The sequence below is a fragment of the Penaeus chinensis genome, chromosome 1 (genome assembly GCF_019202785.1).
Source record: "Penaeus chinensis breed Huanghai No. 1 chromosome 1, ASM1920278v2, whole genome shotgun sequence".
In the NCBI taxonomy this organism is placed as follows: Eukaryota; Metazoa; Arthropoda; class Malacostraca; order Decapoda; family Penaeidae; genus Penaeus; species Penaeus chinensis.
The window spans coordinates 29,156,092-29,158,591 of NC_061819.1; positions in this window are offsets into that span (position 1 = coordinate 29,156,092).

The following is a 2,500-nucleotide window of genomic DNA, read 5'->3' on the forward strand; positions in this document are numbered from 1 at the left end:
GTTAATATTATATGAGTTAAAAGAACGTTGAAAATGATTTGTGGAAACGAATGTTTTAGTATCTTACGTAATTGTTTACTAATAGTGAAGCTTACATATCCGAGTTATGATAATTTTATGTACTTAGTTTCTTTGGGAGCAGTATGGATTTTTGTTGATGGGCAGAATTTATTATCTAAGAATGATCTGAGAGTTTTGTAAAAGGCGTTGTCAGGGTATTCATTGTTTTTTAAATAATTAAATAAGAACTTTAATTTAATTGTCAAATTGGATCCAGGTGGAGCTTTTGTTGTATGCTCTGTTGATTAGAGGGGTGATGCTGTTCTTTTTATATTTCATGGGTGAGAAACTTTATAAGTAATTCCCAAACCAGTGAAAGTATATTTTCTGTAAACCGCAGTAGAAAGGCGTCCGTTTTCTTTGGATACAAGTGTGTCAAGAAAGGGATTTTTTTTTTTTTTTTTTTTTTTTTTTTGGATGTTGTTCATTCAGATAAGACAGAAATGATTCAATATTGTTTGAGCAAAAGAAACTTGTCATCTACGTACCTTTTGTAGAATATTGGTTTGAAATTATCTGGGCATTTTTTAAATCAATTATATTCATGATATCTTAGGAAAGAGTTGACAGAACCTAGGCCAAGAGGTAAACCCAAAGTTACGCCGTCCATTTGAGTAATTGGTTATCAAAAGTAAAAATCGAATCTCTTGTGGCAACATTAAAAGGGAATAAAACTGGTTTTAGTTCTAACCGAAATGTGATAAGGACTCATTTGATATGGTGTCCAAAATTATGTGTGTGGTTTCTGACAGAGGAACAATAGTGAACAATGATTCAACGTCAAAGTTGGCAAATGCTGTTGAAGCTTCAGTGCTAAGTTGTTTGATTTCATTCATGAAATCCAAAGTGTTGGTAGTGGTGTACTCATTTGTGGCTCAGGATTGGATGACGTGGACATGGAATTTAGGAAGATTATGATTAAATGTATTAATAGAGGATACGATAGGCCTAAGAGTGAACTCTGGGGAGGCCATACAAACATCCGGGTCTAGAGCCTGAGGCAAACATGGAATTATATTTGGATTATATGGATTCGTTGCTGGGTTCTTTTAGAAGTCGTTGGATTCTATTTAATCTATCTTCAATTCTGGGGAGGTGACTAGCTAGGTCTACATTTAGAAGTTTTAATTTAGATGAGTCTGAAAGAATGCTAGATATTTTGTTATAGTATTCAGTTTTGTTCAGGATTACAAAGCCTTTCCCTTTGTCTGGTCTAGTTATCACAACGTTTTCATCATCATTTAAATTTTGAAGAACCTTGGTATAGTGTTATGTGGGGTCTGGGCTGTGCATAGATTCTCTGCAAGGCTGTACATACATATTGTTAGTAGGTACAGGTATTTTGTTGAAAAATGCTTTGACTGTATCTTGGTAAATATTACGATTTTTAAGCATACATATATATATATATATATATATATATATATATATATATATATGCATATATGTGTGTGTGTATATATATATATATTTATACACACACATTTATATTATTTTTGTATATATCTATATCTATCTATCTATATTCATGTATATGTATATATATAAATATATATATATATATATATATATATATATATATATATAAGCTAATGTGTGTGTATTATACTTATATGTGTGTGTATATATGTATATATATATATATATATATATATATATACACATTTAGGTGTGTGTATCATACTTATATATATATATATACATATATATTTAGATATATTTATATGTATATATATATATGTATATGTATGCATATATGTACATTTGTATATATATACAAATATATATGTATATATATTTAGATATATGTATATGTATATATGTGTGTGTGTGTGTGTGTGTGTGTGTGTGTGTGTGTGTGTGTGTATGTCGCGGTTAGCTCAATTATATTTGTCTCAGCCTCTGTTCGAACTAAGGTGCTGTAACTCTACGGTGCTGTAACTCACATGTCACTTGCCGAGTTCTTATTTTCTTTCCTTTTGTGGTAGCACTGTGGTCCGGATTGTTCACGGCAATTGGCCGAAAGGAGAACCTAATGATTGAGGCAACCATCAACAGAAAAGCCAAACGCCGATGTGTGTTTGTGCATGAGTACGTGTGCGTGCGAGCGTATGTTTGCGTGCGTGTGCGTGCGTCCGTGTTCGTGCGAGCGTGTTTGTGCGTGCGTGTTTGTGCGTGCGTGAGTGTGCGTGTGTCCGTGTGCGCGCGTGTGTTGGTGTGTGGGTGTGTGTGCGCGTGTATGCGTACGTGTGTGTGTGTGTGTGTATTTGTGTGTGTGCGTGTGTATTTGTGTGTGTGCGTGTATGTGTATGTATGCGTGCGTGTATGTATAAGTGTGCGTGCGTGTATGTGCAAGTATGCGTATATGTGTAAGTGTATGTGTGAACGAGGGTAACTACGTAAAGGCTTGTTCGTATATGCGTGAACTCGTACGAACGTA